The following is a 22,722-nucleotide window of genomic DNA, read 5'->3' as shown; positions in this document are numbered from 1 at the left end:
TAAGATAATAGCTGCAAGATAGTGCACACGGTTGTTCTGCTCACAATGACCTCTTTTTAAAATTTCTGCAGGTGGTTGCTCTCCGCCTATAGCTAGGGGGTAGATAAATCAAGTCTATTTCCCATCAAAGTGACTTTCACAAGTGTACACTGGTAAGCCCATTCTGTTCTGTTTCCACATTAATCTGTTTTTATTTGAATCCACATTTAAATGTATTCTTGACCAGAGGCGTAGCGTGGGGGGTGCCAGGGGTGCCGGCCGCACCGGGCGCAACATCTGGGGGGGCGCGAGTCCAGAGGGAAGGGACAAGTTCCTTCCTCCACCGGGCTCCCCGCTGCCACCGCCAGCCTTGCGCCCTAGCGCGCGCGCCCCCCGCAGGAGGAGCAGCCGCTGCAGCAGCGCTGCCGCCGCCACCGACGCCTGGCCAGGCACGGGCAGCCTCCGCACCCCGCCGCCGCTGCCACCGCCATCCCCTCAGCCCAGCCACAGGCAGCGGCTGCTTCTGCCGACTGGAAGGGAGGAGAGCTCCGAGGGGCCTCAACGCGCCCTGCCCTCCCCAAAACTCTCCGAGACGAAGCTGGCGGGCGGGCGAGGGTCTCCCAGCAGAAGGGGGCGCCGCTGGCTCCAGCTCTCAGCGCAAGTCTCAGCCGCGGGGGGGGGGCGAGGACGGAGCGCGTCTGGAAGCCCCCGGACCCGGCCGGGAGGAGGAGAGGCGCTCGCCAAGCCCGGATCTGGAGCGCCTCGGAACGCGGGCTCCACCTACAGCCCAAGGAGAGGAGGGGGCGGGGAGGCACCTGAGGGGAGGGGGCTTCGGCTGCCTCGGCCTGCGGGGGCTCCGCAAATAATAAATTTAATAAATTCCTGCTGAGCCTTTGGGGGGGGGTCCTTGGCTCCTTCGCTCGCCCCCAGCCCCAGTGGCGTAGCGTGGGGGGCCGGGGGGGCCGGTGGCACCGGCCGCAACATCTGGGGGGGGCGCGCTCGCACTCGAGTGCTAAAATCCACGGGTTAGGGGGCGCAAATTACTTGCCTTGCCCCGGGTGCTGACAACCCACGCTACGCCACTGTTCTTGACAACTACGTTCTATCATCTATCTATATCTATCAATCATCTATCATCTATCTATATCTATCTATCTATATCTATTATCTATCTATCTATCTTAATTTATTTTTTAAAGTTGAAAACTGCATTGGAACATTCAGGAACTGTTAAGATTGATGGTTAACTAAGCTCTAAGCTGCACATTAGTCTGAGAGGAGCAGGTCGGGTAGATAGAATTCACAAATAGAATTCACAAATAATTCCAGAAACATTCCTGCTTGTAGCTGGTGGACCATCCGACTTGCTCACCATGAACAGAACTTGCAATTTTGCATATCGGGCATGCAAATCGGGTACACAACAATCGCAGGGAGTGGCGTTTAGATATAAAAGAGTCAAGCCCCATGTTATACTATATTTCTGCACCATAATTTTATAGGTATATTAACAATTTTTTTATACTTTTAAACATTGTCCAAGTGATGATTACATTAGGAAACTTGGAGTGAATATGCATATATTATATGTATAATAATGTATATAATGTGATAAGTGTTCATATTTTTGGCAGAATCTGGTGGGGGGACTCACTTCCCATTGAAATGAAGGAGTGGGATGGAAATCTGAAGAAAATCTGTGCAGAGAAACTCAACTAAAACGTTGAGAAATCCCATCTCTGTGCTGCATGACTTTCAATGGAATGTTAGTACATGAAATCCTGTAAATACTTACCTGGGAATACATATTAAGGAGGACTAAGTGAACATACATATGATAGTTCTATATACATTGTGCAGGATCAGGCACAGTACTTTAAAGAAAACTGTTTTGCTTTAACACTATGGATTCCAAGCTGAAACTGTGCTGTATTTAATTAAAACAGGCTTTTAAATATTTTTTTTTGTCTGTGGCAAGTTTGATAATATGTGGGAAAGCATGCTTATTACAACATTACAGCTAAGAGTTCTTTAAAAATTTAGTTGCACAGGTTGACACTTCAGTTTGCAGAAGTGCCATATTGATTTTGAAATGAATAGCGTAATATGAAGATTTGCTGAAGGGCAATTTTTTTTAACCAACTTCACAGCTGTCTCTGAGGATCTTTCTTTTTATGAAATTAAAACGAAACCTCACAGTAAAACCCTATGGCTCTGCCTAAGGGCAGAAACATTAAATATGTTTATGGTTTTGCACGGCTAGGTGTCATATATAGAATTGCTGCTTTTTGCTCTAATGAATAGCAAAGTTGCTTTAATATTTGGTGAGAAGCTATCGTCGGATACATTTAAAAGGATCAATATAACCCAATCTATTGTATTTCCTCTGGCACTGCTGTGCAAAGAAGGGGGGAACTGCACACAAAATACCACATTTTGATTGACTGGATTGTTACTTGAACTGAAGACAAAGGCTGAGCTTGATTTCTTAGGTTCCTTACCAATGTTCACCCAAACACAAGCAACGAATATAAAACTGTTGGTTCCCACTGACATAATCAAAATACCATGTGGATTGCTATTTTCTGCTCATATCTCACACTTGCATTTCACCCAATAATCCCCCTATATTGCTGGTGTAAGGAGAGTGCTTCAAAAGATCACTTGGCATTTGGGTGAGTAATGATGGCCTGCAGAGATGAGAGCTCCTCACATGGCAAATTACTGGTGATGAATGGCTCAAAATGTGGAGTAAGCTATTCTGAAGAGCAACACTAAATATGTGGTAACCCCTCATCTTCCTCAGTCCTTGACTTGCAGACTGCTATGATCATGGCAGCTGGAGCCTTGGAAGTACAGCAGAAATATCAGCGAATGTGCTTCGTTGATGGCTCTCATCAGGACAGTTTGTTAGCAATGTGGGCCCAGCAGGAAAAGAGGAGAGAGAGAGGCGAAGTGGCAGGACTGCTGGGACATATATTGAAGTAGGAAGACATTCTGAAGTAGTCGCTGAAAAGGTAGTTAGGATGATTTTGAATCATTTGCCCAGAAACCTTTTTGGCAAAGCTGGGATCTAAAGAGATACTTTAGACTAATCCACTCAACCAGTAGGAATAAATATATGTGTACACAAACAAACACATACACACCTCACAACCATATACAACTCTCAACAATCCTTTCCACTGGTCCTTGGCAGAGATGGCAGAACTAATGTTGAAGAAACGGAACAAAGCATCCATGGATGCAGGAACAGAACTGAGTATCATGGGATCTTGGCTAGGGTTGGTTGAATTAGCCCATTCCTAATCCAAGTTCTGTTTTTTTCGGTTGTTTTGCATATTGACACCCATATGTCCAGCCTGTTGGTTTCTGTTTTGCCACTGTGCAGCTGCTTTGGAGTCACAAGACTCTGTTTACATTCCACACATTCCATACTATTGGAAGTCTCATGGAAGACAGGAGACGGATGTGACGTTACTGGTTTCCTGTTCCTTTGTTTGTTTCAGTTGCTCTCTGCTCTCACAGAGAGAGGATGTGTTCTCTGTCTGCGTAGTTAGGAAAATAAAACTCTTTGCAATGTAGCCATAAATCTCATCACTTCCGCGTACTGCTTTGATTCTCTGCTGGATGGGAATGAGCCTGAGGCCTCATCAAAGGCTCAGGTTGTTAATCATGTCGGAGGCGATTCCAAAAGACTCAGCCAGAGGAAAATGAGCTTGGCCGAGCGGAGATCCCGACACATCCCACCCTGTTTCCACATTAACAATTTCTAAACTATCCAATGAATATGCATTTTAAAAACATTTCCTCTCAAAATATGTATTCCTAAATGCATTTTCTCTCAATGCCATTGGATTTTTATACTCAAAATATGCATGGTAAATGTGTTTTCAGTTAGAACGTTTGGGAAGTGTAGAAGCCAGTGGGTAACTCAGTATGCTACTCAAACCCCAACTGGCTGTTCTCTCTCTCTCTCACGCCACCCATCAGCCGCTGTGTGTTTGAGACAAAGGTTTCCCTCTTCTCCAGCATCACTTCACCATCAAGGAGCTTGCCAGCCCACCTGTCTAAAGTGCAGGGAGGCAGAAGTACCACCATGAGCTTTTTGCTGGCAGCAGCCACAGAAAGCCCCAAAACAGCGCATTCCAGGGACAGAGGGGGAGGAGCAGAGCTGGCCTGGGATCTCAGAGTGGCTCCATGCTACCACCTAATGGCACCAGGCCTGATTGGGGCCCAATTGCCTCCACATTTCCCCTGGCATGAGGAATGGATGAAGCTGTGGCTCTGCCGATCCATCACACATTACCACTGTCTGGCCTGGGGTTGCAAGGCTCTGCAACCCGTTGATCATTAGTCCACAATTCTGATCAGGTCAGTTCCCATCAGAATTCACAAAGCCTGAATTCCTTGAGCTTCCCTAATCTTTACTATTGTTTCTGTTTTTACTGACAATGCATGCCCACCCCATAGTTACATATGGGCAACTATAGGCATACAAAATTGACGTGGCATCATATTAGATATAAAGGTAAAGGTAAAGGGACTTGACCATTAGGTCCAGTTGTGGCCGACTCTGGGGTTGCAGAGCTCATCTCACTTTATTGGCCGAGGGAGCCGGCGTACAGCTTCCAGGTCATGTGGCCAGCATGACTAAGCCGCTTCTGGTGAACCAGAGCAGCACACGGAAACACCGTTTACCTTCCTCCTGGAGCGGTACCTATTTATCTACTTGCAGGTCAACACAATTCCATTATCCTAAAACACGGAGGACAGTGGCCAAGGTATTTTAGGCAGTAACCCTTTACCGATTTATCCGAGAGCAGTCCAATTGAACTCAATGGAATTCATTTCTGAGTAGACATGCACATTGAGTCTTCTGTTGGAAATTTAGAAGTACTCATTCTGCTGTACTCTTTTATATTGCACTCTATAGTCATTTGCTATAGAATGTAATAGACAGGTGGCGCTGTGGTCTAAACCACAGAGCCTAGGGCTTGACGATTGGAAGGTTGGTGGTTCGAATCCCTGCGACGGGGTGAGCTCCCGTTGCTCAGTCCCAGCTCCTGCAACCTAGCAGTTTGAAAGCACGTTAAAGTGCAAGTAGATAAATAGGTACTGCTCCAGCGGGAAGGTAAGCGGCGTTTCCATGTGCTGCTCTGGTTTGCCAGAAGCGGCTTAGTCATGCTGGCCACATGACCCAGAAAAACTGTCTGCGGACAAACGCCGGCTCCCTCGGCCTGTAAAGTGAGATGAGTGCCACAACCCCAGAGTCATCCACGACTGGACTTAACGGTCAGATGTCCCTTTACCTAATATTTAACTGCTGTGCAAAAGAGAACACTTGTGAAACATACACAACAATTAAAATGGTTACAAACGTTCCTGAAGAAAAAACACCAAGAAAGAGGCATGTGGTGGCAACATCCACCAATGTTCTTATTCTTGTTCTTTTCCATTCTGCACCCACATCCTGCTTTGACAATGTGCCACTGCAACGATTTCCAAAAATTGGTCTGTGGTGACAATATAAATTGTCCATGTGTATTCAGTGTGCAATGAAGCAGTCCCAGAACCACTTCACTCAGCTACCATATCCATACCCTACACCAGAATCCAAAATCTCAGCATATTTTCAGGGTCATATGAATTGGCCATTCAAAGCAGAGGCTACAACTGTCTTGCTGTTTGCTTTTTCTGTTTCAATACAGCTGACGAAAGACAGATGCACAGAACTGAAAATGTAAAATACAAGCATAAATTTTAATTGCACCACTGGAAGCACATGCATATGTGCAGTGTAAAATTTAATGAGTGCACTAAGCGTTAGCAGAACATTCCACCACCTGCCTCCTGACAAATATTAAAGGCCTGTCCTATGAACTGTTTCCTAAAGGCACTGTGTTAAAAAAACCTTTAAAAATCCCCACACAAACATTTTCAGATGAGAACTGTGCTCACTGAATTTTTCTTTTAGATGACAAAGTCCTATTTAAAAGCTTTGATCATATTTATTTGTACAAGAGCGACAGCCACTAAACAAAGTTCAGTTGTAGAGTCTTGACAAATCAAGTGTGGTATATTTTTCAATGAGATTAAAAATATTTTAAAAGTTGCTGACTCAGTTACACATTTTTCTTAGTAAAGAGATAATTAAAACTTATCCATATGCAGTTCCTAAGCATAGAAAATTATGCCTTCTAAGTGAGAGGGAAAGCTCCTATGGCCCTTTCCTTTTGCCAAAAGCTGTGGGAGTCTATGATGGAAGGCTGCCATGAGCATAGAGGCAGTGTGGTGTAGTGGTTAGAGTATCACAGTAGGACCTGGGAGTGGCCAGGGTTCAAATCCCCCCCAAGCAATGAAGCTCACTGCCTCTCAGCCTAACCTACCTCATTGGGTCGTTGTGGGGATTAAATGAGGGTCAAACCATGCACATTACCTCAAGCTCTTTGGAAAAAAAAGGTGAGGTATAAATGCAAAACAAACAAACAAACAATGATGCACTAATAGTGGAAGAAAGAAAAGGCCAGAACCGCAGCATCACCATGAGGATAATAGTTGTTTTAAGGACCTATCTTTTCACTCTTCTTCTCTTCTTTGGCGATCACTTGTAAGTAGGATTGTCTTCCATAAACACAGTTTTCACAGTGAGTCCATAAGTGACTGTGGAGGCCAATTCTGGATCCAAATGTCCTTCCACAGTGGGGACATAGGTTTCCGGGTAGGAGTTGATAATGGTGAGGGTTTGCCAAGCATGCCTTCCTCTTAGCTCATTTCTTCCTTTCATCCTGAGTTCAAGCGTCTTCAAAGCCCATGACACCTTTGGTAAAGACTGTTCTCCAACTGGAGCTCTTGCAGGCCAGTGTTTCCCAGTTGTCGGTGTTTATACTACTTTTTTTTTTTTTTAGATTTGCCTTCAGTCAGTCTTTGAACCTCTTTTGTTGACCACCAGCATTACGCTTTCCATTTTTATGTTTGGAATAGAGCAGTTGCTTTGGAAGACGATAATTAGGCATCTGAACAACATGACCAGTCCAACGAAGTTAATGTTGAAAATCTTTTCACTAAAGCAGACTTGGCAGCTGCCTGGAATAGCAGTGTGAAATTCCCAGCTCGTTCTCATGCGGCTTCCAGAATGTGGTGTCAGAACCCTATGTCTATGTGGTTCTATAACGCATCTTCTCTTGCATTGGAATCTTGCCATTCCGATGTCTGGGCTGGTATATTTCTGGCATGGCCATCTCCCTTGGGGAAGCAATGGAATTTGATGCAGCCCCGGTTAAATTAGCTGCTGATATAATAATAATAATATAGTAATAATTTATTATTTATACCCCGCCCATCTGGCTGGGTTTCCCCAGCCATTCAGGGCGGCTTCCAACGAAATATTAAAATACAACAGTCTCTGAAACATTTAAAGCTTCCCTAAACAGGGCTGCCTTCAGATATCTTCTAAAAGTCTGGTAGTTGTTTTTCTTTTTGACATCTGGTGGGAGGGCATTCCGTAGGGGGGGTGCCACTACCAAGAAGGCCCTCTGCCTGGTTCCCTGTAACTTGGCTTCTCACAGCGAGGGAACTGCCAGAAGACCCTCGGTGCTGGACCTCAGTGTCCAGGTTGAACGATGAGGGTGGAGACGCTCCTTCAGATATACAGGGCCGAGGCCATTTAGGACTTTAAAGGTCAGCAGCAACACTTTGAATTGTGCTCGGAAATGTACTGGGAGCCACTGTTCTCCCTGGTCTTTGGGCAATGTGTCATCTATCCAAAGAACTTTGCATAAGCTACTTCAGTCAGATGAGTGAAATGGACTCTGCTTACTACGCAGAAAGGCTCTGGTACCGACAGCACAAGAGAAGTCATGTTCCTCAATGCTTAGCATTCTGCTGTGCTGCTGGTGGCTCCTAATTTTATTATAGCCACATTTCCTGACTGGTTCAGCTCATTACAGAGACAAATATCAGTTAGTGACAGGTAACTTTTCATTCTAATGCGCCTCTGCTACTGATGTCTGTGCTTCTGAGATATTCCATTTTGCACCAGAAATTAGTTTCTGTGTTACAGCTCCAGACGTGTGATAAAAAAAGATACTGTAATTTAGATAAACTCCACTAAATGGCTTGACTGAAATAGAGCTAAAATGAAGGTATAAATGGCTGAAGTGATTAAGACTGTCAAGTCCTCTTGGGTACTGTAAGAGAATGAAATAGCTGATGGATTATTATTTATCCCTGAATGTGAGTTTTTGGGATTTAATTAAAGATGTTCTATTATATTTTTGAAGCCTATTTGAGTCTGTAAATCAAAAACCTGCAACAGAGTAAGCTATAGCTAATGGAAAAAATAGGGCAGAAGGCACTTTGGATTTGTCCATTCTTTCCTCTTTTTTCAAAAAACTATTTTTATTTTTGCTAGCTTGTTTTCCTTTTCTGAAAATTCAAGAGTTTGTTATTTCTTTATGTGACTTTTTGTGAGGTGATTCACCTCTGTATTTGTAAATTGTGAAGTAAGAAGTAGGGAAATAGCAACAATAAGAGCATTATTATTATTATTATTACACAAACCACCTCAGGGGTTTAGCATGTTTCAATGCCATTCCAGTGGGTGGTAAGCAACCATGGAGAGACCTGGTCTGAATAGAGACATTGGATTCTTATCTCATTATACATGATAAAGCTATTTTTAGCCATCCCACCCCTTGCTTTTTCCTGTAAGACCAATTGCAGTCATCAACAGTAGTCAACAGACCTATCAGCCAATCACCCATTCCCACCAATCTTCTAATACCCCTCCCCACCCTCTCACTATATAGAAGGGTCTGGTGACTTCTGTGGCTCTGAAGAAGGGTGCATGCACATGAAAGTTCATACCAATAACAAACTTAGTTGGTCTCTAAGGTGCTACTGGAAGGAATTTTTTTTTATTTTGTTTTGACTACAGCAGACCAACCCAGCTTCCTACCTGTAACTAAAAATAATGAAGTTAATTTCATTGGGCCAACTTTCAGCAAAACTTAGTTGAATACCACCCACCGAGACTTATGCTTGAGTAAATATGCTTAGGTTAGTACCATAAGGCTGCAGTCCTGAGCATGGAAGACCAACTGAAGGCAGTGAGACTTGAATCCAAGCAAACATGGATTGGATTGCAAATTGAGGCTACCATCCTATAGCATAATGATTTAAAGGTAAGCTCTGCTTAAGTTAATGGGACAGGCACAAGATGGATGTGTGACGTCAGAATGAATAAAAGTACTTAACTAAATCAGCTGTGAATCAGGATGATAGATACTTATGTTTTAATTAATGTAAGTATGCCTATTGTTTCTTTGTTTTTAAAACATCATGTGTTTAGATATCACAATTCAACATTAACTGAGAATGTGCTATATAATTTACAGTTAGGGATGGGGGCAGGGGGGCGGGGAATTGATTCAGGAGACATTTAAAGAGAGATCAACCTATTCTGCATTTGCCCAAAAAATACATAGAATGAAATGGAACCATCCTTCAAATTCAAAGCCATATATATATACAGCAATGCAGTTTTCAAGTGCTGTAAAGTATGCATAAAATGCATATACTGATGAAAATAACATATAAAATACATCATCTTAGGCAAAACTGCTTTGCAAAAAAATGTGCAAAGAAACCTGATGTGGGAATGTGAAGAACTGAAGTTTGAACTGGAAAAATGAGAAACTAAGAGGAACTGTAATGAATATGCACAGTCCCACTGTGTTCAATAGGGTTTACTCCCAAGTAAAGATACACAGTATGGGAGTGTAGCACTGAACTTTCATGGATGCCTACTCAAAAGGAAATATAACTGAATTTGGTAAAGCTTAATCCAGGCATAGGCAAACTCTGCCCTCCAGATGTTTTGGGACTACAATTCCCATCATCCCTAGCTAACAGAACCAGTGGTCAGGGATGATGGGAATTATAGTCCCAAAACATCTGGGGGGCGCCGAGTTTGCCTATGCCTGGTTTAATCTAAGGTAAGTATGTGACCTCACCATGAAATCCTATTCACATCTACTCAGAAGTAAGTACTACTAATGGGTCTAGTGGCTTTTGCTCCCAGGTAAGCATGCAAATGGATCCAGTTCCCCACCCCTGATATATAGGATTGCAGTCTTAATTATCTAAGCTGAACAGAAATTAATTTGAATGTTTAAATTTTCAGAAAGCTGTCATTTCACCTTGATATGATCAGCACATGATCTTTATTAAATGTGTTCTACTCAGACGATATCACAATGAAATGTTGACAGAATTATTTCTCAGTTTTTATGGAAATACATTATCTGTATTTCTGTTGCCATTTGTTAGATACCATCTGCAAGCAAGAGCAAAATGAAACGCAAGATCTCAGATCTGACACTATACATTGAGAGACAGCATCTTTTCTTTTATAGTTTTCATTTTTTGACTTACCTGGTTGTAGAGTAACAGAAGGCAATTTAGCGCCGGGGGGGGGGGCAGGTAGAGAAACCTCAGCAGTTGTCATTATAAACATTTGTCTTCAACAGAGCTAAAAAAATAAACTCCAAAGCCAGTTCCGCAACAGAAGAGTTCAGGTGTGTGACTAGCGGGAGACAGTGGTACCTCAGATTAAGAACTTAATTCGTTCTGGAGGTCCGTCCTTAACCTGAAACTGTTCTTAACCTGAGGTGCCACTTTAGCTATGGGGGCCTTCCGCTGCCGCCGCTCGATTTCTGTTCTTATCCTAAAGCAAAGTTCTTAACCCGAAGTACTATTTCTGGATTAGCGGAGTCTGTAAACTGAAGCGTCTGTAACCTGAAGCATCTGTAACCCAACGTACCACTGTATTACAATGGTGCTTGTCATTTCCTATTGTCATTAAACCCACACCTGAAGTGTTGTCACCATCAAAACCACTCTCTGACACTGTGAGTTACAATGGGGATTCAGAACTGAGGGGGCATCCACAGCTCCATTTGCCCCATTGCTGCCCCCTGGAGAAACATAATATTTAGTGCTGAGACGGAATGATTGGCAATCAGGTTGTCTATGGATTGCCACTTGTTCTGATTTAGCATTAAAGGACTTCCGGGTTGGCGCCGCCGGCAATGGCGGAGCTCCTCTGATCGGGAGGAACTTGCTCCGTGAAAAGCAGGGTCTGACCGCCACGGCGAAGGCGGAGACCCATTGAAATCACAGGCGGGAGAAGCCTGTGAACTTGGGATTCGGCTGGCACCCTCTGCGCCTCCCCTACTCGCGGAGAAACCCTATTTTGGGGATCCGGAGCGACGTGGGGTGAGTGGCGCGGTGCTTTGAATCGACTGCTTCTTTCACGGAGTGAAGCCGCATTGCTGCTGCCGGAGAGCGCTGACTTTTTCCTGTGGACAATTGGATTTTAAACAACTACCCGTGAGTAGAACGGAAAATTGGATCTTGAAATACTTTAATTTGGCACCGAAGCGGGAAGGTTCTAAACAGGAAGTCTGCCTTCCGCTTTTGTAAATAGATTGAAGCAAAGGCGCTACAAGCTAAAGTCTCTGAAAGTTTTTGACAAAGGATTAAATTTCCATCGGTCAAAAATACAAAACCCCCCTTGGAAGCAGGAGAAGAGGGGGGAAGTTTTGGACCTAGTGAGCCTGCAGGAGAGAGTGAAAATCAAATTACCACTGCTCTGAACCTGGAAAAGGGCTGCCAGATGACGTTTGGGGCATGTTCATTGACAGAACGGATTTGACAGCTAGCTAAAATAAGAAAGATACTGTTTCCATTGTCCTCTTCTGCGTTCAAAAAAGGAGGAAAAAGTAACTGAAAATTGAAACTATTTTTATGTGCTCGAGTTGTGCTTGAAAGAATTGATACAAGTGGATACTGTTTCCCTCTAGAGGGAGCATGTGAAACTGTTACAGGAGTGTAACAGGGAGATCTCCAGCTGCAAGATAAGGATTCTGAGAACCAGAGATTGACCTTGGACCATTCAAAATGTTGATAGGAGAAACTATTGTGACTGTATTATATAAGATAAACTACTCGCTGGAACAGCTTCATAAAAAGACAGATGACACGATTTTTAAAATCGATAACTTGGATCAGAAAGTGACTAATTTGAGTCAAAAAGCGAGCACCAACACAGAAATAATTCAGGACTTGGCACAGGAATATACCTTGGCAGGACAAATGGTGGAGGAAAAGGAGAAAGCTGTTGTTGTGAAACCTAAAGTAGTACAAGCGGGATCCTTAGTTTTTCAGAAGCAAATTGAGGATTACAAATTGAGGTCTTCCATGATTGAATCTAGCAAAAGTCAGATTTTGAGGATTGGATCACGGCTTGGACTGAAGAAGGAAAGTTGGAAAGATCCCTCTGTCCAGGGATTGTCTGACTTTTGGGACATGGGCTTGGGTTTGGAGGAGCCTGAAGTTTTGGGGGCCTCTAGATTTGGAGGAATCCTGAAATACGTCTTGAAACTCTTTATGGACTTTAGTTTTAACCATGGAAATTTGGCTGAACTGTCCAGAAGGAATAACAGTACTGCTAGGTTGGAGTTTTCCCGAGATTTGCTCCTGAGCATTAAAGAATATGAAAGAAGATCTGCAGAAGGGACTTGGAAAAGATTTAAGAGCCTCGGACATAAGTTCTCCAGGTTGATGGACTATATGGAACTGACGGAAAGGACTGGCAGAATCCGAAACCAGGGAGAGGAGATGGTGGAAGAAGACTGGAAAATTTAAAGTGTATTTTTAGAAATATTGTAAAAGTAATGACTGCTAGAAAAATGGTGGAATGATATTTTATGGATTTAGGAGAAATGCTATAAGAAGTTAAGTACATATAAGTAATTTAGCCTTAATGGGAAATAAGGTTTTAAAATATGTTATTTATAATATGATAGAAAATAGAGAAAGATGGAAAGGATTTGCTGAAACAAGTACTAGAAGTGGGATACAAAAAGGGAGGTGTGAGGAAGTCGAGGAAACAAGGGAATGAAGGATAGAGTATGGAAAAGGAGGGATGTTTTTAAATTGTTTTTGCTTTGCTTTATTTATGTGTTTAGTTTAATGGGTTCAGGTTGGGTTTTGTATTGTTTATATATTGTATTGTATTGTTTTTGCTTTTCTTCTCTCTTTTTTTCCTTTTTGTCTTTTTTTTCTTTCTTCTCCTTTTTTGTAACTTTTAAAAGTAATAAATATTATTATTAAAAAAAAAGATTTAGCATTAAAGAGCAGTTTTTCTGAGAAGCAAAGGCAAAACCACTCAGATCCACACCTAGAAAGTTTGGGACAAGAGGGAGACTCCTCAGATCCTTGCTTTCCAGGCACCAGAGAAGTGTAGATTAGCCATGCACCTCCCTTTGTTAATTTAGCGATCACCTTAATGACACTTTTAGTTATCAGATAATAGCTGCAGAAATTCCTAAATCCACAACATAATTTCCAACTCAGTTAAATGCATTTTAACTAAGGGTGCAATCCTATGCATACTTACATGAGAGTAAGCGCCATCAAAGTTAATGGGACTTGCTTCTGAGCAGACAAACATAGGATGGTGTTGTAAATGGGTTTTATTTTTCTTTCTAACCAAAGCTTGGCACCCACTAAATTCTGAGGTATTTCTTTTTTGCACCAGCCATTGCAACGGGATCACTTTGCTACTAAAAATACTGATTTATTATGCTTCTAAAGAAAAACCCCAATTAAACTTTGGGCAAAGCAAAATTATGAGTGATTTTCCCTGTACTGCTAATCAGCACTCTAGTGGTCACATTAGTTGAGTAAAATGCTGTATAAGGGGAGGATTTTTCAACATGAATAGTTCTTAGCTGCTATAAGGCAATCAAACAAACTTAATTTTTGCCCAATTAAAACCAACACATACACCGTATAAATTATTCCAAAATAGTATAAATTAACATACTAATCTTTTCATATAAATTAACCATTCAGGGTGCATTTTGCCACTGTGCATGGGAACACCAAAAGAACTCACAGAATGCTCAAACAGGACTCTGTCAAATTCAGCATGTCTCTAACCAAAGGGAACAGAATCTCATCAAGCTTTTGAAATCCATAGCCTCTGGAAAACTGAGAAAATTTTCATAGATAATCAATAGCACTCCTTTGATTCAGAAGGTACTACTCCACTTCAGTAAACTGTCATTTTTTATTAAAAAGAAAAAAGAAAATGCTGATAAGACACATCACACACCTAAATGTCTTAACTTTTCCAAAGGGGAGGTTCACACAGAGCCCAGAATGCTAGGTTATCTACATGGCAAGACATAGGGGAGAAGAGTCTTGAATATATAAACTACCCATCTTCCTGGATATAACCTGTCATAATGACTGGGGCCCAAATGCACAGGCCATAGTGTTTGCATTGTTGCACAAATGTCCTGGGAGAAATTAACATTCATTTATATGGTGGGAGAGGAAGCATGAGCTTGAGGTTTGGACTCCTGTGTAGAAAACCTACGTGCCTGAACTATGTGTGATCCAATTCTTAATGTGGTGGGGAAGGATTTTTATTTTATTTTATTTTAATGGAAAATTGCATTATCATATTAAATGGTGAGTGAAGAACTCTGGTGTCAGAAGTAGAGTGTAGCCAGAAATGGAGACAGAAGTCTTAAGGCTTTGCAGCTGGCTGGAGGTTCTGAGCATATGGTGTTTGTTTTGGAGGGAACTGCTGCTACTTTAAAGATGAACAATGTGTGCCAGGGTGATTATTTGCTCTCTTGTTTTCAATGTGTATATTTCTATATAAACAGACAAATATTAGAAAAATCCCACAAGTCTCCAGGAGCCTCTCTACACTGTGCATGGGCATGCCAGGTCTTATTCCTGCCTGGTTAACGTAGTGCATGTGTGAGATAACTATATTAAGTTAATAAAAGGTAGCGAGGGACGCGGGTGGCGCTGTGGTCTAAACCACTGAGCCTCTTGGGCTTGCTGATTGGAAGGTCGGCGGTTCAAATCCCAGCGAAAGAGCAAGCTCCCATTGCTCCTGCCAACCTAGCAGTTTGAAAGCACACCAGTGCAAGTAGATGAATAGGTACCACTGCGGCAGAAAGGTAAATGGTGTTTCCGTGTGCTCTGGCACTCGGCACAGTCCTCCGGGCACCAGTAGCGGTTTAGTCCTGCTGCCCACATGACTCGGAAAGCTGTCTGTGGACAAATGCCAGCTCCCTCACCCTGAAAGTGAGATGAGTGCTGCAACCCCACGGTCACCTTTGACTGGACTTAACTTTCCAGGGTCCTTTAGCTTTACTTATTAAGTTAGTGCTGATGGAAATAAGGAAGCTAATAATTCTAGCAAGCTCTTATGGACTTGACATTTTTTAAAAAAAATCTAATTGTAGCCCAGTCCTAAGGACCATAGAATATTATGATTCCAATTGAGCTGGTTTTCAAGTTCCAAAGTGTTGGGTGAGGTGCCAACATGAGTTTGTTACAATCGGGGCAACTTGGGGCAAGAAGCTAGAGTAGGGCCACTGGCTATTTCCAATTTATTAACAGTCGAGCCTGCTACCTTCTTGGAATTCTTGACATATTAGTACCATAGCAGTAGAAAGAATGGCTTGGTGCAAAAGGATTTGCTCACACTTACAGTCCTTGCCATTTTCTATCATTTCACAGGGCGGAGGAGAAAAGATGCAGAGAAATAGACAGGTAAGAAGATAGTAACCTCCAGCCTAGTTCTGGAAGGAAAAGAACTCACCATCTGCTACTTAGGTTCTTGGAACTGTTGGAAGTAAAAAGCTCTGGGAACCCTGGGTAGGTGTTGCAAAAGTGGGAGGGAAGATCACAGAGAGGAGTACCCTTAAGCCTCATTATCTAGGCAGACTATGGTTAGTGTAACAAAATCATCACAGTTCCTATTTTCCAGGGACATCCCTGATTTAGAGAAGCCATCCCAGTTTCTGATTTGATCCAGGAATGTTCTATTTTTCCTTAGGATGTCCCTATTTTCTTTGGAGAGATGTAGGAAGGTATGGTAGGGTGTCCAGATTTTCATTGGAGAATTGTTGGAGGGTATGGAGTTATCCGACCCCTGAGCCATCTGAAGGCAATCCTGTATAGAGAACTTGTTTAATGTTTAATGTTTTATCATGTTTTCATATATGTTGGAAGCTGCCAAGAGTGGCTGGGGCAACCCAGTAAGATGTATGGTGTATAAACAGAAAAATTATCATTATGTAATGGAACATACCTATTTTCATCAGAGAAATGTTGGAGGATATGTCATCAGAATTACTTAAGATTGCAGTACAGTGGTACCTTGGTTCTTGCTGCAGGAGTGTGTGTGTGATTTTAGGAAAGGCAAAGTCTATGTCAGGCAGTACTGAGAAAGGGGTTTAATATAAGACAGCATACTTCATAAATACTTTATCGTCATCTGCAAACTCACTATTCACCTGTTTCCTCATTTATGAAAAAAAGATAAAAATAGCACTTGTCTCAAAATATGCTCATGGAGAATCTCAGTTTACAAGTGTGAATACCATACATTAATTCCTAAACTCTGTATCCTCTTTTTAAGTGGGAAATTCTTGCCCCTTAATTACAGAACATTAGTCAAGAACTTTGTCGACAGTTGTTGTTTTTGTTTTTTAATCTGACTATATGTCAGTCTTAAATTCAGTTCACTCCATTTCCACACCAGTTAGCTTTTTTTTTTTTTAAAGGACAACATGAAAACTCGCATACATTTCAGTGTGCTTATGCATTTTTGGATAAAATTGTGTCTTGTAAGAGGAGCTGCCAACAGGTAACTCAAATTTTTAGCTCTTTCTGGCCTCAGCCTGGTGAGGTTTAAGCATAGATGGGCCAGAAACTGGATGGTGTGGTGAAGGGTCAGGGAAAGGAGCTTTGGTCCTGCCCTTATCAGTAGATAAGGATGCCCAATACATGTTGTTCAGATGCCTGTTTATCGTCTTCCAAAGCATCTACTCTATTCCGAACTTAAAAATGGAAAGCGTCAACAAAAGAGGTTTAAAGACTCTCTCAAGGCAAATATTAAAAATGTAGTATAAACACCAACAATTGGGAATCACAGGCCTGCGAGCGCTCCGACTGGAGAACAGCCTTTACCAAAGGTGTCAAGGGCTCTGAAGACGCTCGAACTCAGGACGAAAGGGAGAAACACACTTAGAGGAAGGCATGTTTGGCAAACCCTCACCGTGATCATCTCCTACCCAGAAACCTATGTCCCCCACTGTGGAAGGACGTGTGGATCCAGAATTGGCCTCCACAGTCTCTGAGGGACTCACTGTGAAAACTGTGTTTATGGAAGTCAATCTTACTTGTCTACAAGCGATCACCAAAGAAGAAGATGATCAGTAGATAAAGGTTCAGGCAAACAGCAGGTGGTGCTGGTGGAGGGACAGCAGCCATATAATTTGGAAGGCTAGAATCCGAAAGCCTTTCTCACCATGGGGGACGAAAGCTCGACAAAAGAGGTAAGTATTATGGGCTCTGTGAGAAAGAAGTCAAGCAGAGGCTGTGTGTGAAGGAACTCCACAGCTGGAGTGTGGAATGCAATAAGAGAGAAAGTAAACAGGGACTGTAGAATAATTAATTAAATGAGGTGGACATGCAATATTATCTGAAAGTTAAGTTCCTGCTATGAGAGACTGGGTCTCATTTGGGGCAGATTTGGGCTAGGTTCTGAAGGAACCTAGGCTGGCTGTCAGTTGGGCAGACTTTTATTGAAGAGAAAGGAAACTTAACACCTTGCATAGGCATTTTTGAAAACTATTTTCTCTATAATGCATGCTTGTGCAGTATGTTCACTAACATACACATTCAAAGCATTCTTAGAAGTGTGTGAAAGGGGACTTATACAAAGTCCACAGAGGCTTTTGTTAAATTTGGGGGTTAAAAGGGGGCAGAGGTCCCCGTTTAAAACCAATTTCTTGCTGCGTATGTGATTGCATGTAACAATGCAGATAAAATGTTGAAAATGAAATGTCATTAAGAAATTCTTCTAATGGCTGCAGTGCCTGAAATCATTTTAACCGAATCTGACAGCTTTAACAGGCATTTAGATTGAACTGAAGTATATTGAAGAATATTCTGATCTATCTTCTGTGATTATTTAATTTTTAGACTTATGCCTTTTAAACAAAACAAAGAACAGCTAGATTTAAAAGCTGGCTGCCTCCTCCCCTAAAAGGTCTCTACAAAATTATTAAATCAAAAATTATTAAAGTATATACTTATGAGGAAAAGGAGGAGATGTGAAGGAAGAAGGCCTCCACTGATAGACCAGCCAAGTGTCCCTATTTCCCAGGGATGTCCCTGATTTAGAGAAGCCAGAAATGGGAATTGGAGGGTGTGATGGCCTGGGACTCAGGCTCGGAACCATAGGAGACTCAGTCTGCACCACATCCTTTGCCTCAGGCATCATCTGAACCAAGTCTGGGGCCTGATCCTGAAGAGTCCCAGTCTGCACAGGTTCCCCTGCAGCAAACACCAGCTGGGCCGAGTCAGCGGCCTGAGCCTGCCCTGGCTCCAGATGCGGGGATTATCTTGTTGCTTTCAGCTGGGCCATCACTTACAACTGCTCTACTACCGGTTTGGTCAGGGGAGGCTGAGGCAGCCCCTGGGTCTAGTAACCCACCGACGTCTCCCGAGCTGCAGAGACTAAGGTCTGAGAGAAGGAGAGACCTGAGTACTCACAGGAGGACTGCTCGCCTTTGGGTGAAACAGGGAGGTGATTCACAGGGGGATCAGGACCAGCCGCTACCCCGACAAAAATAAAAGGCTGTCGGACCCCACCCCAGGTTGTGGGAGCAACATTGCGGTAAGCTCAATCCTGCCTAAGATCCTATACCTGTCCTTGCCTGGTTTCCTGCCTCGTGTCCTGCCTTGGCCTTGTCAGACTGACTCCCAGCGGAACCTTCAGATTCTGGACCAGTCCTGGACCGCGTTTCACAGGTTAGCCCCGGGCCCAGCACAGAGGGTATGCACTGCTAGCCTGTGCTATTGTTGCCATCTCTCGCAACTGACCCCTCCAAAACAGTTAACTGGTCTAATGTTTGAGACAAGGAATGAATCAATGCTACGTAGTGGTTAGAGTTTCAGGCTAGGACCTGGGAGACCAGAGTTCAAATCCCCACTCGGTCATGAAATTCACTGGGCAATCTTGGACCAATCAATGCTGCTGAGCTTAAATTACCAGACGGGGAAGAGTCATGTATGACACCTTGAGCTCCTTGGAGAAAAAGGTGGGATATAAATGCAATGAATAAACCAGCAAACCAGTAGTTGGCTTAATAGGCAGCATCTCCAAGCAATAAATATTTCCAATACTGGTGGGGTTTTTTTTTAACTCTAGAAAAGCCTTTCTTTTAGAGGAGGAACCTTCATTAACTTCTGCAAGGTTGCAATGTTTTAGCATAGCAAGACTAAAGATATTTCTGTACTTAAACATTCATAGAAAAGCTTTGCATAATATATTCTCTGGTTAAGTTAAATATAGAATTGTGTGTTTCTATAGAAAGTACTTTCTATAGAAAGTGCATAATGCTTTCTTAAGTACAAATGTTTTTTCCTAGCTCTTCTACAGCAGGAATTAGGTACCCAATGACCACTGGCCATATTGGACAGGGCTGATAGGCCTTATACTACAGATAGGACTGGGCCAAATATTGCTCAAACCAAACATATCCTGATAGAGGGGACCTCATTTTGTTACTTTTTGTATTGGGGCCCAAAATTATTTGAACTGTTTCAGTGGGGTGAGGGGCTTTGCATGGCAGTAAGAAGCCTAAGCTTCAAACATGATGTGAAGGCTGGCAACGTTAACCCTGCTGTGTGGGAATCCCTTGCAAATGACTGCAGTGCCTGGAGACAGACAGTCAAGTTGTATATCCACAGCAGTGACCAGGGGAGAAATGATGGCTGAGACGGGCACATCTGTGCATAGTTCACCTGTAACAGCAAAACCAGATGCCTCCAGCTGCACCCAGCTGCAATGAAACATGTCTCTCTCTTATCAGTCTCTACAGCCACAGCAGGTGCTGTAACTTTCCAATGGTTTGATTTTACTCCTGATGGCTTACTCCTCCATTGTCTCGAGACATATAGGTGCCAACTAGAGAGGGGGAAGAAGAAGAAGAAGAAGAGGAGTTTGGATTTGATATCCCGCTTTATCACTACCCGAAGGAGTCTCAAAGCGGCTAACGTTCTCCTTTCCCTTCCTCTCCCAAAACAAACACTCTGTGAGGTGAGTGGGGCTGAGAGACTTCAAAGAAGTGTGACTGGCCCAAGGTCACCCAGCAGCTGCATGTGGAGGAGTGGAGACACGAACCCGGTTCCCCAGATTGCGAGTCTATCGCTCTTAACCACTACACCACGCTGGCTCTCATGAATCTTTCTCATGTGGACCGCATCCAGCCAGTGGCGAAGCTGCATGCTCTGCTACCGGGGGCGGAGAGCAGACGGGGGCGTACCTGGTGCCCCCAGGGAGGCGTGGTGTGCATCCCAGGGGCGTGGCACGCCTCCTGCAGGGGCGTGGTGCACATTCTGGGGGCACACCTGTGGGGGTATGGTGCCCAGCGTGCAGGGGGGTGCGCGGTGTGTGTCCAGGGGGGCCGTTGCAATGGCACCCTACCGGAATAGGGGTGCCGGGGGCAGTCTGCTCCCTCTGCACCCCTATTCCTCCACCAGTGCTTCCAGCCTGCAACCACCATATCTCTCCTGAATGATTTTGTGTAGCTCACAGCAGGTGCATGCTTCCTTTCAAAAATTACTTCAGACGGTTGTCCCTCCTTTAAAAACAACAGAATTAACCCTCCAAAGTTCACCACTTACGAACTGGTTGGCAAATTTTGGGGGCCATTTCATTCAGCACTTACTTTTTTATAATTTCCCCCCAATGATCAAATGAAAAGAACTGCAGTTTTGGTTTGGTTTCGTTGAAGAGATATTCCTGTTACGTACATTAGAAAATAATACTGGATGACTTCAGACATTATCTTGATTCACACCTGCTGAATATTTAAATAATTTTCATGTTTGGCTCACAGTGCTTCTTAGTGATGCTTCATGCAGGGAAAATCTGCAAACTGCAGAGGCAGATAAAATCTAAACAAGCTCTGCTTTGAATGTTAGAAGAAGCATCTCAATGCAAAAATTACTGCACATTCTGCTTTCAGTGCTTTTTCAGTAATGTCTGAAGCTGCTGAGTCTTTGCTTATGCTTTTCACGGAATCAATAAAATATACATTAACAGGAAAGATAACCCTATAACCAAAGCATGGAATAATTATTTCATTTCATTTTAGAATGATAAATAAACCATGCCTCAATTGATGAACATTCTTAATCAGAGATGCTTCAACAATATCTTTCCTTGCAAGAAAACAAAGCTAAGTCAAATAATGTATAGAAAACACTTTGGTATTAAAAGTTTACAAATTGGAGCAATTAAGTATTGTCTACGCCTAAGCCCCTTTCTAGGAGCACCAGAATTTCACATAAACATCAATGAACATTTAATTCATCATTCATATGTTCAGATACCTTGAAATAAGTTGAATCCAGAAACAAAGCAAGATGCTAATGGTCTTATTCAATCTGAATGTTTGAATATTTGTTTGCTTTGATGGGAAATTCCAACCAGTTGAAGGTCACACAGTGAATGGAATGGCAAAACAGATTTGCCAACATGATCACATCACGGTGATCAAGCAAAACCAACTGAAATAGGTGATCCCAGCCCATAAGATCAATTGCTTTCATTCTGCATTGGCAAAAGCTTTTCACTTGTACTGAACTAAAAATCCACAAGGTTCAGTTTTCATTGTGAAGACTGTCATTTCAGGGGCAGAGGCACAAGCAAAACCCCAGCTTTTCACCGTGTGTGCCCACGCGTGCATGCATATTTTTATTGCGCTTGTTCACAACCACTGTTTATCCCTGTTGCTTTAGTACCTTTTTTTCTACTTAGGAGGATTTCTTCATTGTGCGATTCTGCCCAATACAATAGCATGTAGTCAACATAATGGTATCACAGCAACACCACGTAGCCAGATTTCAATGATATCCATGAGAGCGAATGGAAATTCCCCACTGCCCTTACAACTGGTGGGATGGAATGCATCCTTGTTGCCCAGGCAACCCTTCGACTTCCCGGTCTTGTTGCATCGTGTAAGCATTTCATTGCTCACTAACGTTGCACAGAAAAAGACTTCTGCCCTTGGTTCACTTTTGCAGGGCTATGCATAAGCAGTTGAAAAGAATTTAGATGGCAATGCACATCCAGGCACACATTCCTTTTAATGTCCGTGAACAACTTCTTAATACATACATGCATCCCTTTATGAGTGTTATCCACTGCAAGGGATGCGGGTGGCACTGTGGTCTAAACCACTGAGCCTCTTGGGCTTGCCGATCAGAAGGTTGGCAGTTCGAATCCCTGCGACCGAGTGAGCTCCCGTTGCTCTGTCCCAGCTCCTGCCAACCTAGCAGTTCGAAAGCACACCAACGTGAGTAGATAAATAGGTATTGCTGCGATGGGAAGGTAAACAATGTTTCTGTGCGCTCTGGCTTCCGTCATGCTGTTCCACTGTGCCAGAAGCAGTTTAGTCATGCTGGCCACATGACCTGGAATACTGTCTGTGGACGAACGCTGTCTCCCTCAGCCTGAAAGTGAGATGAGCGCCGCAACCCCATAGTCGCCTTTGACTGGACTTAACCATCCAGGGGTCCTTTACCTTTACCTATCCACCTGCAATTACTTTCAGTGGGGTGTTGATT

The 22,722-nt window shown here is 43.1% G+C and overlaps 1 protein-coding gene across 40 annotated transcripts in view; it reads right to left on the bottom strand.

The window, feature by feature from the left end:
* PTPRD (protein tyrosine phosphatase receptor type D) overlaps positions 1-22,722 on the bottom strand; it is a 1,152,007-nt gene that overhangs the window by 624,713 nt on the left and 504,572 nt on the right. The gene's annotated exons all lie outside the window — the stretch shown is intronic.

Source organism: Podarcis raffonei, chromosome 17 (assembly GCF_027172205.1).
Source record: "Podarcis raffonei isolate rPodRaf1 chromosome 17, rPodRaf1.pri, whole genome shotgun sequence".
NCBI lineage: Eukaryota > Metazoa > Chordata > Lepidosauria > Squamata > Lacertidae > Podarcis > Podarcis raffonei.
The sequence above is the reverse complement of the archived record's forward strand: the minus strand, read 5'-3'. Positions and strand labels throughout refer to the sequence as shown.